The sequence below is a fragment of the Camelus dromedarius genome, chromosome 14 (genome assembly GCF_036321535.1).
Source record: "Camelus dromedarius isolate mCamDro1 chromosome 14, mCamDro1.pat, whole genome shotgun sequence".
Classification (NCBI taxonomy): Eukaryota; Metazoa; Chordata; class Mammalia; order Artiodactyla; family Camelidae; genus Camelus; species Camelus dromedarius.
The window spans coordinates 31,026,711-31,049,584 of NC_087449.1; the positions used below are offsets into that span (position 1 = coordinate 31,026,711).

The 22,874-nt window shown below is 45.7% G+C and overlaps 1 long non-coding RNA gene across 4 annotated transcripts in view; it reads right to left on the reverse strand.

Moving 5' to 3' along the window:
- Positions 1-22,874, reverse strand: part of LOC116156875 (uncharacterized) — a 482,375-nt gene that overhangs the window by 271,091 nt on the left and 188,410 nt on the right. For all 4 annotated transcript variants that reach the window (XR_010383828.1, XR_010383825.1, XR_010383827.1 and 1 more), the window contains 2 exons: positions 12,912-13,028; positions 8,897-8,971 (listed from right to left, as the gene is read on the reverse strand). This is a non-coding gene — a long non-coding RNA (uncharacterized LOC116156875). The remainder of the gene's footprint in view (positions 1-8,896; positions 8,972-12,911; positions 13,029-22,874) is intronic.

The window sequence follows — 22,874 nt, forward strand, 5'->3', positions numbered from 1 at the left end:
TGCCCTCAGGCAGCTTACAGCTCAGAAGTGAAAACAGATTCATTGGATTTACAATCATTTCTAAATTTTCCCAGAGGAAGTTGTATATAACCTGTGTCTTAAAGGATGAGCAGGAGTAAGCAAAGGAGGAGGGGAAATTTTAGAGGACAGAGCCTTCCAGGCAGAGGAAGCAGAGAGGGGCATGTTCAAGGCAAAGGAGGTGTAACGGGAGAAGAACCTGGAGAGGCAGCCCTGGGTGGTGGTGAGCAGGCAGGACTGTTCGGGAGATCAGACTTTCTCCTGAGGGCACCAGGGGCTTCTAAGGTCTTACATGGGAAAAAAACATACACCGATTTTTGTCCCCTTCCTTGCTCCTCACTCTCATCCATCCTCCTGGCTGCAACCTGCAAGGTCATGGGACAATTCATTGCAAGGTGGTCAGTGGTCCAGGACAGGGATGCTGGTGGCTGGGATGCAGGCTGTGGCAGTGGAGATGGAGAAGAGAGGATGAACTGAGGCATCCTGACAAGGCAGCCAGACCCCAAAGGCCCTCGAGAGCTCCAGCCCATTGCAGTGCGGGCATCTGATCCAGGATGTTATGAAGATGAAGAATGACGATAAAGAACAGGGACCTGAGGGACTAATGAGTGGGACTGTTGGTTTGAATTATGCTGTTTGCCAATGTGTTCTTTCTTCTTTTCTTGTTCCTTCTTTTTTTCCCCCAATCATATGCATGAAGATATAAACTAAAGTATTCTCTTTTAAAAGTTTATATGGGATCGTAACCCTGTTTTATATATGGGAAAAGACTGACTCCCGGTGGGTTTTTTGTATTTTCATATTGCCATAATTCAAACAATGTGATGAATCAACTTGCTGTAATTTCCGAAGCTGGGTCCAGAGAAGCTGAATTTTACAGGGACTTTACTGAGCTGTGCCCTGGGGCTAGGTGGCAGTCCTTAGGGAGAAAAGGTATTTCAGGCTGGCTGGAGGGGGGAACTACCGTTTACGGGGTGTTTCCTGTGCACCAGGTCATCTACCCCTCAGGAAAGATGCATGAGACTGCTGTTTCATGTAGGAGGAAAGCTGAGGGGTTAAGTGACTTGCTCATGGATACCCAACTGCTAAGGGGAGACCCTGCCTAACTCCAAAGTCAGTTTCTTTCCCTGACAGCACACACCTCCCAGGAACAAGAGACACAGCCCAGTGGATCTGGCTGGGCGGAGGGAGGAGCCTTTAGAGATAGTCACACTGTCTCTCCAGCTTTTATGGACTGAGCAGGTCTCCTCACTGTGCCCTGAGCATCCCTTCCAGGTACGAAAGGGAGGAAGTAGGGGCTGCTCTCCTTACAATTAATTTTCTCTTCTGACTCCAAACCTTCCCAAGTTGGCACACAGAGCCTCTGGCTTCTGGTCCTAACTCAAGGTCCTGTGTTCATGCCCCGACTACCCACTCCAGGGAAATCATTCAACTGATGAGCCAAGGAATTATCTGTTCCATCTAAGAGTCGCTTGTGAATCTGAGGAAATAAATGAGAATATTCAAATCTGAGAGCCTCAAAGCCACTGAGGGATCTGATCTGCCCTCCCTGGAGTAGGTCAGCACTACTATCCCAATTTACACATGAGAAAATTGAGGCTAGGACAATTTGAGCAAGTCATCCACGGTATTTAGTTAAAACGGTCAGGCTGTGAATCTCAGTTTCTGTTATGAAAGTAGCCAGCATGATCTTCAACAACAGCAGGTGTTCAAAATGCGTTTGCCTGCCTGCTCCCCGCTCTCTGCTTGACCCTTGTCCCTCACTCGGGAAAGTGGACACCTACTGGCATTTCCCCAGAGTGAAAGCAGCTGCTTCCCTGCAGATCCGAGCCTGCATCTCTGAGATGTGCCATACATGGACCCTTTAAGGAATTAACAAGCCCACATATGGCTCAGGGTAGACTGGGAGCCTGGAAGAAGGAGTCATAAAAGATTTTTAAGAGAACTTTATGGGAGTGAGCCCTCCGGCAGGGCGAGCAGTGGGGTAGAGGGTGGTGGTGGAGAAATGAGCAGATTCAGAGGTGGGGAAGTCAGCTCTGATGGAGGAAGAGGAGCCCACATCCTCCACGGGAGAGCAGTGAGCCCAGAGCCAGGGCACTGACTAATTCACCGTATGATTGAGGGCCAGTTCCCTCCCTCGAGAAGCTTATCTGTGCACCAAAGAATCTGTATGTACAAAAATGTCCTAAAATGGAAAGGAGAAAATGAAACAGGGGTGGGAAGAAGGAAGAAAGGACTGGTGTAGACATCCCATCCCTCCCTCAGCGCTCTGCCCTGTGATCAGGGTACAAGGATGCGTCCTCATGCTCCAATCAGCCGTGCACATTCAATACTTGCACACATGCTGTTCCTGCTAAGGGGAATGTTTTCTCCTCTCTTCTCCGCCTAGATAATTCATGATCTATTTTTCAGTTCTCAGGACACGTCACCTCCTCCATGAAGACTTCTCTGACTTCCTCTCCCACCTCCATCCACCCTCAGACACAGGCACTCACACTTCTGACTTTTTACAGCATTGTATATACCCCAAGGACAGCATTTGTGACATTGTGTTTTTATTGTGTAACACAAGTACTAGTAATATAAAGCTTCGATTTAAAGAATTTTTTTTTTTTGGCCAGTGTTACAGTCTTTTTATAAATTATATCATTCAAATTTCATTCCTATGCCATAAATCAGGTGTTATTTCCCCAACTTTAAAAAGTGAAGAAACTAAGATCCCCATGAGGTCAGGGATCTTTCTGCTGTGTATCTGTGGGCGAGGGACAGGGCCTGTATTTGGAGCAGGGTCTGATTCAGTTATACTTCCAGACTACTCACCCCAAACAAAGAAGTCATAATAGGCCATGACTGAAATAATAAATGAATGTCACCACTGAGTGAAGAGGGCTTACGTGTGAAGCATGGCTTTAAACAAGCATTTTATTTTGCGGCAACCATCTCAGGTCACCCCTACTCAGGGACAAAGGCCGGCCATAAGGACCAAGCAATTTAACCATGGGGACATGAAGGCCCGGGCGAGCAAGGTGCTGGCCTGGGTCACACAGCTGCCTTTGGCACGTGCCCAGCAGGATTTCTCAACTTCTGGTGGGAAGCCTTCCCAAAGCCCTGCCTCCCAGAGCTCTGTGCTGGAGATGGGCCCGTTTCCCTTCTCTGCAACAGAAGCTTCTCTGTGCCTGTCCTTGGAAACAGGAGCCCAAGGCCTCCTTTTTGGTTGTATTCTCGCAATTAAGCAAAGAAACCAACCGAAGACTCCGGGAGTCAGAATAATTGCATCTTAGCAGGCTTGGTTCCTGCCAGTTTCAGCCTGGAGTCAGGTTTTACAGGCCACTTAGCCCCACACCCAGGGTTTACGATGGAAACCCTGACAAAGCTATACTGATAAGGCTGCAGAGGACCCAGGAGACCAGAAAACCTAGTAATTTTCCAAGGCCTAGACCCAGCTTCCACTCCAAGGGACCCTCGCCAGCCGGGACTCTGAAGTGTCGGCCAAGAGGGTCCTGGCAGAGAGCTGTTTGTTTCCACTCGAATGCACTCCGGAAATTCACTATGATACCTTGCTGGGATTTTAATGACAAGTTTCTCTTTTGGCATCACCTGGTATGCAATTAGTTTCCCCTTCTTTGGACTGCACAATCATTGGTTCATTCATTCATTCATTCATCAAATTCTGCACCCCTTTGCCAGGCTTGTGCTGGGCACTCAGGAGAAACACTACTGGAGTGAATAATTTTAAACTCTATTCTATTAGGGTGCAGTCTGTGCACTGCACAAGTCTAGGGGACGCTATTCACATGAACACAGAACTCGCAGAATACCCTCTAGAAGAGGATCGTGGAATAGGGAGAATACAAATAAAACAGAATGTGCACATACCATATATTCAGTCTATGATAGAAGGAAGCACATTCAAAATAAGATAGCCTTTAATGAAAAAGAATACAGAAATGAATACATGTATGCATATGCATGACTGGGACATTGTGCTGTACATCCAAAATTGACACATTGTAACTGACTGTAAAATAAATAAATAAATAAATAAATAAATAAATAAATAAATAAATAAATAAATATCACAGGGGGAAAAAAACGAAACAAGGTAGCTGGGTCATGTAGAAATTCTCTAGCTCTTCTAGCAATTTCCAATTTCTCTTTCTAAAACAGGGGGAAAAATCAGAAATATTCCCTTGTTTAAAACAGGGTTTCTCAACCTTGGTACTATTGATATTTTTAGCTAGAAAACTCTGTGTTGTGGGAGAGTGTCCTGTACACTGTAGAATATTTAGTAACATAATTGGCCTCTACCCATGAGATGCCAGTAGCAACTTCCCCCCACCACTGGGACCAGAAATGTCCCCAGATACTGTCAAATATCAAGGATGGGGAGCACGAGAGATGAGGGCAAATTGTCTCCAACTGAGGGCCTTTGGTTTAAAACAACCTCATCTTCTCCCCCATTTCCCAACCATTGCCTTCTAGTGTCCTCTAAATGAAGTCTAAGACACTTAGATTTTCATTAGAGACCCTCACGATGGAAGCCTGCTTACCTGTGCAGACCCAACCTCGCACTTCCCTGCATGCAGACATTAATGATCCCCACTTCCCATCCTGACTGGGTTGCTCTCCTGGTCCTCCAAGGCTCAGCGTGTGTCCCCTAACTTGTGAAGCCTGTGCAGACACGTCCCCTTCCCCCAAGCAGGTCGATCCGCCCCTGCACAGGGTCCTCAGCACCAGGGTACCATCTATCACAACACTTAGATTTGTGGGAATATCAGTTCCAATGAAATTGTTGGTTTCTATGCCTGTGAATTACTTGGGGGCAGTAACTATGTGTCCCCAGCACTTAGCAAAGTCCTGACTCAGAGAGATTTATTTAGTAATTGCTCTGTCATCTTCAAGTTCAGTGAAGGATTAGAAAGTAAAATACAGAAAGACCCACACCCTCCACTGGCACGCCCTGCAGAATTATTTGGAAATTTTGGCCAAAGAGGCATGGTCTCAAGCCCACTGCTGACCAGCCACCTGATCTTGGACAAGTCAATTCATCTCTCTTGTTTCCCTCAATCTCTTTATATATAAAACACAATCTCACAATATTTTGAGGCACAACTGAGTTACTACATGGAAGCATTTAGTAAACTGCCATTAATTGTGTGAATTTAAAAGGTTAGTAATACTATTTCATATGATCCTTGAAGACATCAAAGTTGACCTGAAATTAATATTTGTAGGATTCTTCTTTCCTTACATGGAGGCTTGGCCATATGCAAGAAGTGAAGGACATTTTATTTATTTGGGGTTTTTTTGTCCACTACAGAAAAATAAGCCTTTTCATTCCAACCCTACCCAGACCTCTAGTATTTCAATTCAGAAATTTTTTAGTTCTTCCTGGGTGAGAATTCACAGTTTGTTTGATTTGGTTGAAGAAAGTCACACCTGTAACTGGAGAATATTTTTCTAAAAGACATGCAGCCTGTAGAATCTTGAATTTTAAAAACTGTGCAGAATGATAATAATTAGGATAGAAAACTTTAGAAGAGGAGCTGCTTCCTAAACATACTCTTCATTTCAAAGACCAAAAAAAAAAAAAAAGATTGCATTAGGTTTAAGGAAATGTAGTTCGAAGAAATCTCTTAAGAATTTAGCACTGTTGTGAGTTGAATTGTGTCCCACAAAAAGGTCCCAACCCCTTGTATCGGTGATGATGACCTTATTTGGAAATAGGGTCTTAGCAGATGTGACCAAGTTCAGGTGAGGTCCTACTGGACTGGAGTGGGTCCTGATCTAATATGACTGGCATCCTTCTAAGAAGCGGAGAAGAGACAGATATGGGGATAATGTCACATGAAGAAGGAGGTGGAGATCGGCGTGATGTAGCTACAAGTCAAGGAGTCAAGGATTGCTGGGAGCAACAGGAAGCTCGGAGAGAGGCACGGAACAGCGTCACCCTCAGCACTGCTAGAGGAACCAGCCCAGCCAAAAGCTAGATTTTGGACTTTCAGTTTCCAGAACTATGAAAGAATAAATTTCTGTTGCTTTAAGCCCCCGGCTTATGGTACTTTGTTAGAGAGACTCTAGGAAATGAACACAAGCCCCCTACCCAAAATCATGAAACTTCCCCTTCCATGACGTCTTCCTTTCCCCCGAGTCTGAGCTGCTGTCAGAACATCAAGACACCCATAGAGAGGAACAACGGAGTCATCTCCCTTCTGGGGCAGGGAGCGGGCAGGACAGGTAAGTACTGAGACTGCTTTTGATCCAGCCCGTGTCTCCAGCACTGCCAATCACGTGAACGCAGAGCAAACACGCAGTCAGTGCGGGATGTTCTGAACTAAACCGAGGCCCTGATGAGATCCATGCAGCCCCAGGCTGAGGCAGGGGGGTGAGGAGAATCCTCGTTCTTCTGTGATGACAGGGAGACGAATGTCACAGTGTCTGCCCTGGAGGAGAGTTCTGGAACCTAGGCTGGAGCCCAGAGCCAGGCAGCAGGGCCGGTGATCAGCAGGCCAGGAGCGAGAGGAGAAGGGATGATAAGGACAGTGGGGCAGACTCTGCAAAGCAGAAGCTGCTTTGGTTGTAACACAGAGAAGCCCCCCTCCCCTACTGGAGTGTGGAGATGTAGACACATCTGCCGAGAGTGCGACAATTATTTAGTGTTTTGGCTGTTCAGTACCTGATCCCCATTCCTATCTGGGAGGAATCTCCCATGGTACACACTACCGGTGGACACAGTGCCCTGCTTTTCACGCCCACAACTGAAGACGGGAGACGCTCCGTCAGTACATGCCCTGGAAGCCAGAGCACGCAGGCCCACCCTCGAGGCTTGTGGGCAGGCGATGCCCAGCGCAAGGGATAGTCAGGCTTAATCGCAGTAGGCACAGCGGGACCCAGCAGTGCTGAGTCACAGCGGTGGGAAGGGATGTGGGCACAACCTCCCTCTCCCCAGACTCGGGTCTTCGCGTGGAGGCACTGCTGTGCCCCTGGCCTCTTCCTCCATTCCTTACCGCTTTTTCTCCCCAGGAGGAGAAAAACGTCACCACTTTCTATGACACGCTGAATTGTTAAGTCTAGAGAAAGGAAATAAACATACTCAACAAGGCTGCATCCTCTTCTTTTAAACCAGTCTGCCTAGGAACATAGAGTTTTTGCTGCTCCACACCTTAAGTTTACTGTGGCAAGTTTCAGCCCTAGGATGAGGCCCGTGGTGGCTCCACCGAGCCGATGATGGGCAGGACATCAAAATTCAGAGGTGAAAAATAAGCAAACCCACTTGGCCTCAGATGGAAAGCCACAGTCCCCGATCAGCTTTATCAACAATAATTGCGATGTTTTAATACACAATTACTGTATTTATCTCTGAATGGGCTTTGAACTCTAAAGGGTAAGAAGGAGGTCATTTATTGGGACCAGGAAATTCATTGGGAAAATTCCAGAGACTTGTGGCATCATCTGTGATCGACAGCTGAAGGGTAATGTTGGTTATGAATGAAAAGAATTAGGTGGTACCACAAAACAAACAAACAAACAAACAAAAACAAACAAAAATCAAAACAAAACTACTGCTCTAGATGTGCTGTTTACTGGAGTAAAGCATTTACATCTGATACTTGGCATGCAGCAACCGATTTTTTTTCTGCACCAAATATCAGAAAAAGCAAGAAGTTTGCTTTCACCTGGCAGAAACAGCCGTCTATCTGGTCGATCTCCAGAAACTATCACAACTCCTAGTCTGTGCCACAACTCAAGCCACAAAGACCTTCACCATCTCTCCATCCGGGTGGCAAAATGTTAGTCCACTACATTAACAGCATCACTTTATTCAGACCAGAACACAGGAAATAGCAAGGACTGAAGACGCTTTTGGTAAAATACATGCAAGCCAGGGGATGAGAGGTAAACCCCCCGACACTGGGAGACTTCACTTCTGTGAACTCCCTGAGGGCCAGTGGCTGAAGGCACGTCGTGACAGTCTCCCAAAAGTCCGTGTTCAGTTGTTGTGCCTTGCACTTGCTACCACTTAGAAACAAACGATAATTGGTGAGCCTCTGAAGTTTGGAGGCCACGTACGCTCCATCTGCATTGCCGCTGTAAGCCGTCTCGGGAGTAAGCCACCAGCTTTGAGCGGAATACACGGTAGGAGAAGGCTCTCTGCCTGGGCCAGCTTGTAATGCAGTCCGTTCCGCAACTTACCTGTGATGACCCGGCAGATCCAACAGCACTGAAAGGTGTCCCTGTCAGATTGGAATGCTGTACAACACTGATAGCAAGCTCCAGTACGAGACTTGTGGTGAAAAAAAACAACAACAAATCTAGGCACTATTCAGCCTCTTAAAAATCATGGTTTGGATTGTTACTGGGCCCTGCTGGAGACTGAATGACTGAAAATGGGACATGAAGTCAGCACTCACACCTAGCTGAGCATTATGGACAGGGTGCTGTATAATCCACCAGCCATTAAGTGCACGGCCAGCAGCAGTCCATCCTCAGATGAAAATGGTGCCCATGGGACCAGGCTCAACAGGCTCTTAAGGCATCAGTAAATGGCAGGAGTAGGATGCTTGCACCCCCGGGATGCACACTTCTGCCATGACCCATCTCCTCCATCAGCCCATCCCTATAGCTTCATAGGAAGACCTCTGATTAGTGCACCGACACAGGAGCACTGTAGTTTTTGTAGTTCCACCCAGGAACCAGAGAGAAGGGAGATCTCCCCAGAAAGCAAAATTTCAAGCAGTACCTTTCTTCACCTGCTTTGCCAAGGAAGGGAGGGATGGAGGCAGGTAGAGAGGAAGCAGGAGAGGAGAGCAATGGTTTTATGCCAATGGGATTGATTTGTTTTAAGGATGTGCCATTTCCCAGGAGTTGCTGTACTCACCGAACGGTGTCCTGGTCAGGTGAAGAATCAGTCACCATGCCAGCAGGGTAACATGTCACCAGGTGGGGTACCATCCTGCCGAAAGTGAGAAATACTCTGAATAAGGCAACAACTTACAGTGATGTTGCTGCCAGACGAAGTGTCCAGAACCCAGGGACTGAAGATCGCCCTCCTCACGCCCACTCACAAACGTGCTTCCCGTTCCCACAACTCGGGGCCTCGCTGGCTCACTGGATCGGCAGAGGACGTCATTCCTCAGGGAGGAACACTCTACAAGGCGATATAACAATGGTCACCTGAACTGGAATTCACCATGACCATCTGGTCGTTCGGATTCCTTGTGCAACTGAGAATACAGACTGAAAAGAAGGGCACTCACCACACTGGCCAGGGTGTTTGACCCTGATGGTCAAGGAAAAACAGGACTGAAGTAACAGGAATAGGGGAGTAGTAAGAACAGAGCTTGAGGTCCTCCTGATTCTGCCGTATCTAGTAGTAACAGTTGGTGGGAAACTCTGCAGCCTGAAACCAAGGGCTCATAGGCCTCAAAACTAAATACCTGAGCCACTCACCAGGGGGACCAGGGAGGGACCAGCTGAAGCAAAAACCACAGGGATGAAATTGTAAAGAAAAGCCACAAACACCAGTGATGCAGAAACAAGGACCAGAACCTCTCTCTGGATTTCCTTCTTTGCAATGTCAGATATTCATGTATTTTTCTGAAGTTTTCCCTTCTTTGCCTTTGCATCTTCCCCACCATTATACATGTGGGACATAGTACCAGTGAACTTCACAATTTAATCTATAGATTACAGAAAGAACTGGAGACACAGTCTGGATGCAATAACCAGTAAAGCTTTTGTTCTTGTTCCTTTGAGGAGAAGCTAAATACAATTTCAGTAGTAAGAAGGAGACTGTGTGTGTGTGTGTGTGTGTGTGTGTGTGTGTGTGTGTGTGTTAGAATATGTTTAGAAAGAAAGGTTTCAGTGGAGGTTGGGCAGCCAAAGAGGTAGGACATAGGGGGACATCTGTTCATTCTTAATTGGCCACCCAGCAATGGTTCTTCTTACGTGGTGGGAAACCCCCCGGGAAGAAGCAGCCCACACTCACAGTGAAAGCCACAGTGGGTGGGTGGAAATCTTCGCTCTCTCCTTCTCCCAGCACCCAGCAAAGCTGCCCAGATGAACGAGGATTAGGGCTCATACGCAGTCGCCGTGCTGTCCAGCATCAGCGGTGAGAGTACTGATGGATGGTGCAAACTGGCTGTCTTCCAAAAGGTGAATGTTTGCATTTTGCCATTTGTCTCCCTGGCAATCAGAAGGTTCCTTGATTCCTGTGTGTCTTCCAAGGCTGGTTCCTCTAGTGCCTACTGATGCTGGAGCCTCCACCACCCTATTTGAGGGTGTCAGGGTTCATTTTCAATTGCTTATAATTGAGAACCCTTGTTGATCGCAGACTGACTCTGAGACCCTGGCTGGATTCACTTAAAGGGTCCTGGATCAAACAGGCAACCACAAGAAGCTTCTAATGGATGTCAGTTGGCATTCTGTTTCAGCGCCATGGGGAGAGGCTCGTCCCTGCACACACACACAGGATCTCTGTTTATCCTTATGATCAGTTTAACCTGTGAAGTCAGTATCAGCCTCATTTTAAAGACTAGAAAACTGTTGCACAGGGGAGTTAAGTAACTTTCCCAAGTCACATGGCTAAAACATAGAGGACAGGGTGTCAGATGCCAGTGTGCTTACAGGTGAGAATGTGGGCTTCAGAGAAGACCTGACTCAGCGAAGGATTCCATCATCTGCAATCCCTAGACTCCTATCAGACCTACACTTTCCTTCCTCCCAGGAAACCACCCTCTCTAAGCAGCAGTTTTTATGGGTACCTGAGGATACTGACCAGTATCAAAGTTCAACTAGGTTGTCCTGACCAGTGGAGGATGAGAGTCCTTTCATCCAACCAGGTCTAAACTCGCTGTATCCCGAACATCTGACCTGATGTACTATTTCCTAGTACTCGGCCCAAGAAATTCAAGCTGTCTTCACCACCTAGATCCTCTACCCCCAAAACCCATAGCACTCCACCCCCCCAACTCTCTCCCTGGCAAGACAAACTAGGTGATCTGTTTGCAGAATTTCCAGGAGCTTATGGGGGTGGGAGGATCTGAGAGAGATGAGGACACAGGCAGCACATCCAGCGCCACTGAGAGGCCAAGGCAGGGACACGTGCAAGCCATTAGGCTTGGCCTGAGGGTGGCAGTTGGCTGGCCCCTGTTTTTAGAGAAGCCTGCCCAAGATCTTACGGCCCAGAGTTCTCTGTGATCCTCAAGGCTTCTGTCACTCTTGCCTCTACCCCCTCAAAAAAGACTCCAAGGGAAGAACTTCAAAGTCGCTTTCTCATTCTAAATCTCACAGCCCACTCACATGAAGCCACCAGATCTGTGACTCGTTTAGAAGCTTCCAAAGCTTCCTTGTCTTGTTGGATGCTCCCCCTCCCCCAAACCCCTCAGAGCTCTTGCCAAGTCAGCTTACTTGACCAGGTAGTGGGTTTTATCCAAATCCTACTTATCCTTTGAGACGTCCCCCGAGATATCACATCTCCAATAAGCCTTCCTCAGGCTGGCTGGGTTCCCAACAGTACTTTTCCCCTGACCTTTAGCAGAGCACAGGTACACCCAGGAGTCTGCCTTGCATGCCTTCAGTCTTCTAGGTCATGGCTTCCTAACCAGAGGTGATTCTGTCCCCCAGGAGACATTTGGCAATATTCAGAGACATTTTTGTCCCCAACTCTCCCCAAGTGGGGAGGTATGCGACTGGCATCTAGTAGGGAGACACCAAAGATGCTGCCAGGCATTCACAGCACACAGGACTGTCCCACAGCAAAGAATCATCTGATCCCAAATGTCAATGGGAGGTGTGCTTCTTGGGCAAGTAACCTGCACAGTCAATAGGGCTCAGCTCTCAGAAAGGCCCCCACTTGTTTTTACGTTCTGCTGTTGCCATGTTGAAATTCTTGGTAACTTCTGAACAAAGGGACTCTGTGTTTTCATCTTGAGGCCAGACAGTTTATGCAGCCAGTCATGGTCAATGGTACCGATGTTGGGAAATCCAGCCCTAGGCTCTGCAGTAGGGATGTAGACGTGAAGATGCCATCCCTGCCCACAAGGAAGGTGGGGGAGGGGGCTGTCTCTGTGCTGTGATGGCGAGGCCCCAGGAGGGGGCACCTGACCGGCTTGAAGGGTCAGGGAAGCAGTCTCACTTCAGCCAAAGTCTCTGGGATGAACAGGAGATAACTATATAGATGGGAGAGGAAGAAAAGGGTCCAAGTAGGAAACAACGTGTTCACAAGTGCCAGGCTCTGAAAAGCAGGGACTGTAGGCAGCCCTGTGTGGCCAGACTACAGGGTGTGATGAGATGGAGAGGTAAGAGACGAGGCAGGCTAGAAGGGGCCAGGTCTCAATCATATTAAGGAGCTCTTGAAGGATTTTAAGGTGGGAACATGATTAGATTTAATTTTAGAAAGCTAATCAGAGGTGGTGTAGCAAATAAATGGCAGGGACGAAACATTGAACAGGGAGACCAGTTAAGGGACAGAAATGTTGTGAGAGGAATGAAGTCGGGCAGGAGCAATACCACAGGGAGGGCGGGAGAGAAAACCCCAGAATGTGTGAGGCCGAGCAGGCTTTGATGGTCCCTGAACGGTTATTGTGGGTACCACATGTAAGATGCTTATGTTTGTTCTCTTTTTACTCTCTCTTTTCATCCAGACAACAGACTTAGAGGAATATTACATTTTTACCATTTTACATCTGAGGAATTTAAGGCTAAAGAGATTAAAATACCTTGTCTAAGGGCACACAACTGACAAGTGACAGAGCCAACTTTTGAAGACAGGCATGTCTGATGCCAAAGTCCTTGTCTTTCCACAAAGCCACAGAGACCCTCTCCAGGGTACTGAGGAGCCAGGGTGACCAAGAAGATGTCCAAACTGGCCCCAGGTCAGGCACTTTCCTTACCTCATGTTCCCACGAAACTCCTCAAGCCACACGGTCCACTCTTGGTGTTATATATCAAATTCCTCACTTGCTGGTGTCAAGTTGATTTCTTGGCACATAGTAGATAATTGATAATGTCTAAAGAAGGAGAAAAATTACAGTAGAAACATGAAAGACTAAAAAAAATCTTTTAATTGACATCACCAAGAATCAGAGAAACGCAAATTAGAATAATACTATAATTATCATCATTATTATTATTAATAATCATTATTATTCTCATTTCTGCCTATCAAATTGACTGGAGGTGGGTAACTTGGTAGAATCTTTCTGAAAAGTGATTTGACATTATATATCAATTGTCTCTAAAAAAATTCATACCCTTTGCTGAGTGCTCAATCATTTCCTTAAAATAAGAACACAAGTAAAGATTTATGAACAAAAATAATCATCTCAGACTTTTTTACAACTTAAGCAGAAAAGTAGGGGGAGGGCAATTTTCCAAACACAAGTGAATCAGTAATGATATCCATTCAAATGATAGAATATTAAGTCTACAGAATTTTTAATGACATGAGGAAATTACTGCAATACAACACTAAGAGGAAAAAAAGAATTTAATAACTACAATTATATATACAGTAAACTCCTCATTTGCGTACACAGAGTTCCCAGCTAGAGCTTAAGCAATATTTACCCTTGGGACTGAGACATGTCTGGAAATGGTAAGTGGAACGGTCGGAGGAATCCAGCAGAATTGTCCTGGGAGAGAAGTCAGCATCAGCAGGGAGGGGACCAGGCAGTCAAGCTCAACCAACACACAGAGCCTCAAACACAGGCAGGGCAGGGGCTGAGGAAGGCAGAGTGCCTGTCACTCAGTTCATAAGGGACTCAGAATGTATCTGAGTCAGCAGACAGGGGGTTCTACTGTTTAGATATATTGCGAGCCCATATCAGTTATATGTGGAATCAAAAAAAATGACACAAATGAACTTATTTACAAAACAGAAACAGACTCACAGACATAGAAAACAAACTTATGGTTACCAGAGGGAAAAAGAGGTGGGAAAGGATAAACTAGGAGTCTGAGATTTGCAGATACTAACTACTACACATAAAAAAGATCAACAACAAGTTTCTTCTGTATAGCACTGAGAACTGTATTCAATATCTTGTAGTAACCTAAGTAACCTATAATGGAAAAGAATATGAAAACAAATTTTTATGTATATGTATAACTGAAACATTTGACACAATACTGTAAACTGACTATATTTCAATTAAAATATATATATATATATTTATATAAAAATATATATATATATAAAATGCTGCTAGGAACATTGGGGTGCATGTATCTTTTCAAGTTAGTGTTTCTTTTTGGGGGCGGCTATACACCCAGGAGTAGAATTGCTGGGTCATATGGTAGCAGAGTCTTGAATGAACGTCAAACAGCAGAGGGCTTCCATTCATTCAGCCCCGGGCTTTTGCTGTGCCAAACACACAACCAGCTAGAATGGGGGAAACGCATTCCTGGAAAAACTTGCTTGAGTACCTCTTTCTTCCCGCACCAGTCTATGAACCCTTGGGGCATTCCAGGCACTCCATCTCATCCATCTTTGCCTCCCTGGAGCCAACTTCAGACAAGTAAATGCCACTATGATTCTATAGGAGGCAGCGTTGGGTAATGTTTAAGACTTTAGACTGTCAGGCTAACATGGGTTTGTATCCTGAGTCTACTACTGATGGAGAGGCCTGGCAAGTTGCAGAATCTCTAAGTTTCCTTTTTCAAATCCATAAAAATGGGCATCCTGGCAGTAGAACCTACTTCACTGCAGTCTTGTGAGCATTAGATGAGGTAATGCATGTAAAGACCTTAGCAAGAAGCATTTTATAAATTACTATGATTGTCATGATCATAAAATCATAGTTATTATTGTACAATATTACTTATTAGCAATTATCATGATTGTAATCTAATAAAAATTCTATAATCCAATAGCAATTCCAACAGGAGAAAGTGGTGAATAAGTCAGCCGGAAGGGCTCATGGAGGACTCAGCAGAAGAGGGGGTGTTTAAACTGAATCTTGAGGTTCTCCAGGCAGAGGAATGGGGGGCATCCCGGCAACAAGACAGCAATGTCCAGGGCATGGAGCCGGGAAACAGCTTGGCTGTTGGGGAAACAGTCTATGATGCAGGCTATACGGTGTGCAGGGAGAGACAGAAGAGGAAGCAGCGCCAGATCGAGCTAGAGAAATAGGCAAGGGCCTTTCAACACATCCAACCCATTTTTTTTCATTCTTATTTTTTACTGAATTGTAATTGATTTACTGTGTTAGTTTCAGGTGTAGAGCAAAGCGATTCAGTTATACATATGTACATATATATGTGTGTATTTTCAGATTTTTTTCCATTACAGTTCATTACAAGAAATTGCATATAGTTCCCTGTGTTATACAGTAACATTCATTCCATTTTCAAAACTCAGCACAAGCTGCTTCTCCTTCCAAAAGCCTCTCATGAGCATTTTACCCACCAGCAACCCCCACCTTCTCTGAATCTCAACAGTCCCCTGATTTTAAACCATACAACTTGGTGGTTAATTTTTTTAAGGCAGTATTATTCTCTATGAAAAAGAATATATTTATGTATATGTACAACTGAAACACTGTGCTGTACACCAGAAACTGACACAACACTGTAAACTGACTGTACTTCAATAAAAAAAAATCCTTCTCAAAGGCTGAGGCAGGGGAGTGAAAAAGATAGTATTATTCAAGATTCTTCTGTGCAATAGTCAATATTTTTTCTCTCTAGCTTCCTAATTCTCTTGTATTACCCCTGACAAACAGCACCCAGTAAATCTTTAGGAGACCTTGGTTGATAACTCTTCGTTGTTTAGAGCCTTTTCTCTGTGCTAAGTAAAAAGAATTTCCCCTTTCAGCCCATGGTGAATGACTGGGTCATACCAGAGCATTTCAAAATGGCCCCTGCAGCTCCAGGACCCTGGTGGTCAAGGGGACGTAACCATGGCTGAGTCCATCTCTATCCCCCATTCAGCATAGCCCTCTGTCTTTCCTTCACTTTCTTAGACAGGGACACAGGTGGCCTGTCCCCTCACCAGGCCAACACATAGTAGATGCCATCAACAGTGGCCAGTATTATTTTTATTAGCCAAGCTTCACTTGTAAATCCTCAGACATCTATCAATCTTGTTTCTATTCCAGCGCATTTCCTGATTTTATCGTTTCTAGCCACCATAATGGAGCTGTGTTAAAGTTGTAGATTCTTTTCCCTCTGGAGATTTACAAAAGTAGAGTAGTGTTCTCTGCTGGGGATTGGTTTCTGGGTGGCCTGGCCAAAAGGCTGGGGCAGAGAGGCTAAAATTGTTGATTTCCCCAGTTATTTCCATAATTTATAAGCAAAGCCATCCTCCACTGACAATCATTTTCATAGGGCTTACACAAGCTTTCAGGTCAATTAAATGACCTTCAGAATGAAGGAGAAGCTGGCTTCTTCAACTGGAAATAGGTCTCATCCATCCAAAGTTCAAGTGCCTTGCCTTAAATACTTATTATAGTCAGATGAGAAGACACATACAGTTCTTCCCAGAAAAGCACTGTTATTAGAAAAGAACAGGCTCAAATTAGAACATTTCCCTATTTACAAAATCTTCTGACACCAGGCTGCTGGTGACTGGAGGTTAATGCTTTCTGGGAAGCAAGAGTTCAAAGATAGATGACTATAAATATTGTTAATAAGCTAGGGAAAAAAACATTCATTCATTCATTCATTCATTTGTTCATTCATACATTCATAAGTTTAGCAGATACTGAAAGAAATATTCTGATTTACCATTCATAAAACAATAGACTATAATAGTCAGCATGGATTAACCTGAAGAGTTTGGGTTTCCCATTAGTCACCCACTCCAGGAAGCATCTCCAGCCCCCTGTGTATAGATTATGCCCCTTCCCCCAAAATGCATTTAACATTTTGTAGTGTGATGACCTCTTATCAGATCTGTATCTCTAACCAGGCAGTAAGCTCTATGAGTTCCATGTAGTTCATTACGGTAGCCTTGCACATAGCAGTTGCTTAATAAATATGGGTCAAATGGTTGGATGAAAGATCTGGAGTGAGCATTCATTCATGTGTTCATCTATTCATTCATTTATTCAATCCCTAACAATACCTGGAAAGGATCTTTATCTGGGAACTTTATAAAAAGAAAAGTAATAATCTCAGAATAACAGACCTTCTACTTAGGGATGGGAACTGGCTCTGCCAAGTTGGTTGGGTCACAGTCAGACCTATGAATGAGTAGATTCCAGAATGTGAGTGACTGGAAACTAGATGAATGGACAGACGAGTAGACAAAACAACTACAAGGACTTGCAACAGAATTCTGAGACTAACTTTCAGCCTCAGACAGGTGTAGCTAAGGGTATTATCTTGTTTTCGTTTACAGTCTCTTTTTTCATTTTCTTGGGATGAAAATGCCTCCATGAGGCAAATGTCTCCTCCATCCACTGCAATCTACCTGCCACCCATAAATTTATCTGTATCTGCTCTCCATCTTGTATCCTCAGCCTTTTCCTCTTTACTCATTGTGTTTTCATAAATGTGGTCAAGATTCTCTGTTCTTAAGTTTAACCACCCCCAACTTGATGTCATATTCCTAGAGAGGCACTTCCTAACTTCTCTCCTTTCCTTTACACCCAAGATTCTCACCTTCACTTGTTCACCTCTTAACTACTCCTCAAGCCATTATATCTTGCTTTGCTACACCCACCATTTCATAGAAATTGCTTTTCTCCATATTACTCGCTAAAACCAGTAAATACATCTTGGTCCTTCTTTTTCCTGACCTCTGCAGCTTTTGCCATTGTTGACCAAGCCTTCTTAAAGGTCTTCCCCGGGGTTTCAATGATGTAATTTTCATAGAGATCTTCCCCACCCTTTCAGATCTTGATCCTTAATCACGGAGGCCACTCCAACTCTCAGTTCTTCTTCCTTCAAACACTAATCCTACTTGAACTCATTCAAATCTGTGTCTTTAAAGATCATCCATATGCTTGTGCCTCCAAAAATCTGTCTGTCCAACCCATCCCAGCACCTTCTCTAAGCACCAAAATTCCGCATGGAGCTGCTGGCTAGACATCTTCAGCTGGCTGTGCCAGAGGCAGATCACACACAGCATGTTTAAAACGGAACTTGTTGTCTTCCTCCAAACTCTGCTCCTCCCTTCCACGCTCTCCACCCCTGTAAATGTCACCTCCATCCATTTAGTCATTCAGAACAGAAACCTGGGAATCCACGTCGGCTCCTTCATCTCTAACTAGTCAACAAGACCTACCAATTCTATTTCCTTAAAATTTGTTTAAATCTGAAATTCCATCCAATTCTCTCCATCCTCATATCTGCTGCCTTCATTCAGGCCACCATCACCTCTTGCCTGAATTAATACCATCTTCAAGCTGTTCTTATCCTCAGTTTTTTATTTTCTACTTTGTGACCAAAGTGATCTTTCTAAAAGACAAAAGAGACCCTAAAAAGAATCCCTTCTCTCTCTCACCTTCAACTGCCTTAAAACCTTTCATGCTCTGCTGAAGACCTCAGGGCTAGTCCACAGTCCTCATCCTGCCATTCAAGGCCCTGCCCACATCTCCAGCCCCACCTGCAGGCTTCCGTTACATCTATCCATCCCAATCTGCTTGTAGTCTCTGGACTTTGTCACTCCTCTGGGCTCCTCACCTAGACTACCTTTCTCTCTCCCCTTCTACACTTAGCAAATTTCAACTCAGTTTTAAACCTAGCGCAGATTATCACCTCTTCAGAGAGGTCTTCCTTGACTCCTAGACTGAGTGAAGGGGTATCTATGTGTTCTTATGATTTAAACCCATGGTGGCCTTTCCTCCATACTTGCCAAAAGCAATGAGAAATGTGAAGGTTTTAACCCCAGTGTCCCTAGCCTCGCACATAGTATATGTGAAGCATTTCATCATTGTTTTGCGAACAAGTGAATGATCGATGGGTGGAAGGAAGGAAGGAAGGAAGGAAGGAAGGAAGGAAGGAAGGAAGGAAGGAAGGATAGAAGAGAGGGTAGCTGGGTAATTAAGTCACCTGTAACTCTTAATTTCACTCCACTTTGCATACCCATAATGCCCTCTAGTGACTGATGAATTAATTGTAGGTTCAGAGGATACTGGACCAATCAGAAAACACATATTGAGAACCTAATATGTGAAATGCCCAGTGCTGGGCACTGAACAGGGTCACAGTCTAGTAGAGCAATAACACATGTACCACAGGATCACTCCAGGCTGGGTGCTAGGTAAAGCCACAGCCAGGTAAGGTAGCGATGACAAGAGTTTGAGAGTAAACAGCCTGAAACTCTGCCAGGACTGGCGTGGGAAATTTTTCAAGCCTCCCTAGGCCTCAGTTTTCCGGTCTATAAACACTGGGGTCACCACACCTGTAGCTCAGGATTGTTGGGAGGACTGAAAGAGAAAATGTTCACCCCAGGAACATGCGAGGTTCCTTACAGAGCAGGCCCTCAACAAAAGCTACCTTCTTTCCTCTCCAGCTGCTTGCTTGCTCAGGAATCCACAGCTCCCCCTGGAACCTATTAGAGTGGAATTGAAATAAGGAGAAGGAAGCTCCCTCCATGGCTGGGGAGCTGGCACATCTTTAAAACCCTGGGTTTTCAGAGGCTGGTGACTCCCAGGAGTCCATGTGGTACCCAGGAAAGCGCTCCTGGAGCCCAGACCATCTCTGCAGGCTGAGCTGGGAGTGGATTCAGCTGAAGCATTCACTGCTCCCCTTCGTGTCTCGCAGAACCACGAGCCCTGCTATCGGCCCAGGCTGCCTTCTTACAGCATCTGGAGATGACAGTGGCATTCTCTTCTCCTGAAGACGCTGACTGCTGCCCACTAGCTACAGGACACACTCCAACTCCTTAGTATGACCAGGGAAGTCCTCTGAGTCCCAGGCTCCCCCGCCTCTGCACCCATCTGCACCCTCTACTCCAAACAGACTGGGCCCTCATGTGAGCCACAGTCCCCAGACACCCTGTTCTCCAGCTCCTCTGGGCCTTCTTCATGTTCCCTCTGCCAGGAACATTCTGTTCCAGTTCAACATCCGGCAAAGTAGTCTCCATTTTCTAAGAACCAGCTCAGGTATAAATTCCTCTGAGCAGCCTCCTTGAGTCTGGGTTAGCTGCCCTTCTAGTTGACCTGCAGCGCCTCTGAAGCCATGAACACTAAGAAAGGCCGAGTCAAAGCCAAAGGGTGTGGCTGGAGGAAACAGAGCCAGAGCAAAGGCCTCAATTAAAGCCATGTTAGGGGAAATGCACAGTCACCAAGAAAACACTTGCGGTTTCCCTTTAGACATTTTACACGTACCTTCCATGAGCCAGGCATACATTTAATCTGCACAGCCAGAGGGGAGGCTAGTCTACTGTGATCCCTATTTTACAGATGGGGAGACCAAGGCACAGGGAGGTCAAGTAACTTGCACGAGCTCGCAAAGCCAGTAAGTGACAGAGCTTTTGGGAAGGGCAAGACAGTCTCAGGAATAGGTGAGGAAGAAATTCTTCCAGAAGCAGAAATAACCAAAGGGAGGATGATGAGCAGGGTGAGAACAGGGCAGGCAGGCAGCTTGACTACTCATGGAGACATTTATTCAATAAAATAAGCTTGTGCATCTGTGCCTGGTTCTGTATTTGGCTCTGGAATTACAGTGGTAAACAGGTTCAGTCCCAGGCCTGATGGAGCTCATAATGCAATAGAAGAAACAGACAAATAAGCACACAACTAGATAAATGAGTACACATTATGCAAAGTGCTAGAAAGGAAACGTACATGGTACCATGAGAGTGAATAGAAAGGGATAGCTAAAAAATATCGGGACTCCTAAAGTGACGTGCACGCTGAGACAAGACAGATGGGCTAACCAAACGAAGGCTTGGAAGGGAGAGAGCTCCAGGCAGAGGAAGAGGCACGTATCAAGTTCCTGAGGCGCAAAGGAGTCTGGACTTTCCGGGAGCTGGAAGCAAGCCAGTGTGGCAGAGGGGCAAGAAATGAGGCTGTAGGCACAGGCCAGACCACTGAGGGCTCTGGGGCAAAGCACGTGGGAAGAGGAATAATGGGATGGTGGAAAGGGCAGTTAGAGGCAGGTCTTGAATGTTACCCTTAAAAGCTGGGACTTCATCTTTGATGTCCAAGATGCCTCGGTATTTTGGGAGCCAAGACAGGGTCTTGAGTGTGTCATTTTTGGAGATGAAAAATAAAAACAACCCAAAGGGTATGTGTTTGGTGGGGTAGGTGTGGGGAAATCTGAAATGGTCAGAAGGCAAGCAAAATGACCATCCAAATGGGTCCCAGCCTGGAAAGAGTTAACCCCTTCCTGCCCTCCACATTTTCATCCACCTAAGCACTGCACAAAATGATAAGATATCATTTCTCAGCATCCTGCTAGGTAGCATTTAACACTGAGGCAGGGCAATAAATCAGGCACATATCATTTGAGCCCTGAAGTATAGTAATTCTTCTTTTAATGCAACATCTGGTACAGATAATACAATTTGCAGGGGGAGGGAACCAGGAATGCTCTGCAGGGCCCTCATTATTGGGAAAGCCATGCTGGAAGTCTGACTTCCCGCCCATCCTTCCAGCAACACTGGGGACTTAAAAAGGAGCTTTCTTATTACTCCCTTGGCTGGCCAAAAGGGAAATCGAGTTAATTATAGACTTGTTTGCCGGTTATTAATTAAACCCCAGCTAAACATAAAAACACAGGGGAAGTGCCGTTTCCCGCTCCGTGCTTCCAGCCTCTCTGAGATGCGGAATGACGTCTCTGCCCTTGCAGTCCACTCTATGTCCTGTTTCCTCTGTGGATTTTCTCAGGAGGGTCCCAGGGCCTCTGCCCTGTGTGCAAACAAAACCTTATTTTTAGCTGAGAAGGAACACAAAATGGAAAGCTATGAAATAGCAGGGGGACAATAGGAGGAAGCTTGCAGACACTGACTGGTTGGGACACTCAGGGTTCCAGGGCTACCACACCCTCCTGCATCCTGCAGCCTCCCAGGTCCCACAGCATCCCTGGTCCTCGGTCAGATACCCCAGCTTCTTCTGCACACTTGCTGCGGGGCAGCACTGCATAGTGACTAGAAGAGCCAGCTTTGTGGCACACGACCAGAGCTCCAGGCTTGCCCCAGCTCACTAGCTCCTTGGCGTTGAACGAGTCCCTTCACGTCTTGGCTTCAGGTTTCCCTTTCTGAAATGGAGACACTAACAGTGCCCCCTCCTAGGTGTGCTGTGAACTTTAAACACAAGGAAGTCTGTCAAGGATTCAGCAGGTACCCAGCACATGGTTGCTCAGAAACACTAGCTTCCCTTCCCTCACTCTTCAGGATGACAGCTTTCTTTTCCACATAAGTGTCCATCTCAAGAAGATGCACATGTGACCCTGACACATCTGAAAACCTTTCTATGCCTCTATTTTCTCATCTTCAAAATGGGATCAAGACCAGTGTCCACCAGGGAAGATCACTGGAAGAATTAAATTAGATAATGGGAGCAACCTAGTGCCTGGCTCTGATCAGATGCTTAATATATGTTAGTGACTAAATTATCTGAAAACAATCCCCAAAGTAAAGATGAGATTCTCATGCCAGTATCTGTGGCATAAAAAGGAAGACAATCAATCAAAGGGAATCACATCGAACTAGACTCATTTCCCACTGGGGTTGAGATGCTAAATTATCAGATCAAGAGCATTATACAAATGTTGTACAAAGACATCATAAGAGAATTTGCTAGATTCCTTGGCAAAATCTAGCTAGCCCACCAACCCAGCCTCCTCAAAATCGTCCCAGGGGCATGTTCTCTGTTTGTCCATAAAGAGCTATGGCCATCCCTGTCCTATTAGCCTTAACCATGCTATTTCTCAGATGGGAAGAGCCAAGGGCAGAGCCCTCT